The following is a 759-nucleotide window of genomic DNA, read 5'->3' as shown; positions in this document are numbered from 1 at the left end:
AGGTCATTCTATTTAACCCATAAACTAGTCACAAACGTTTTAAACTAAAATATTCTGATCCGAGAATAAAACTAATTTAAATAGGTTGGATCGGTCCATTTTGGCTATTCCACTGCCAAGCCTAGAGAAAAAGAACAATTTGGTAATGAATTATCACTTAATAATTAGTTTAATTTTGGACTTTTAGTATCTGAATTTTAAAGGAAACATTTTGTAATATTTAAGTAGAGAAAGTATAGGGGAACAACATTTTTTTTGAATAATATAAACAATAGATTAAAAAAAGTTAATTTTAATTTTAAAAATAAAATTTTAAATTAATTATGTTTGATCATAATTTTGAATCTTTTTTTATTTTTGTCGCAACTGCTCTCTCACAATTTTGTGCCATTGCTGCCGCTGTTGTATTGCGACCCTGGTGTCTCTCGTAGCTGTTGTCTCGTTATTTATTTCTTATCAACTAAATCGGATGTTCATTTTATTATGTATACGGATGGTTCTTTTCACTAAGATGTGGATGTTTATTTGGATCATACCATTTGGGTAGGTGAACGAAGACGAGGATGAAGTAGAGACGCGTCGCATCCTTGCAATGCGGCTGAATGATGGGCGGCCTTCTTCCTCAAGGAATACGCGTCGCAGGGGAATAGTAGGGCGGTGCGGCTGTGCACGACGCAGTGGGGCGATGAATGGCCATCTCACTCGTCGAGAATGCGCGACTGTTGGGGACAAAGGCAAGGTGCCGCTGTGGGGAGCAGG

The sequence above is a fragment of the Arachis ipaensis genome, chromosome B08 (genome assembly GCF_000816755.2).
Source record: "Arachis ipaensis cultivar K30076 chromosome B08, Araip1.1, whole genome shotgun sequence".
Taxonomy (NCBI): Eukaryota; Viridiplantae; Streptophyta; class Magnoliopsida; order Fabales; family Fabaceae; genus Arachis; species Arachis ipaensis.
The sequence above is the reverse complement of the archived record's forward strand: the minus strand, read 5'-3'. Positions refer to the sequence as shown.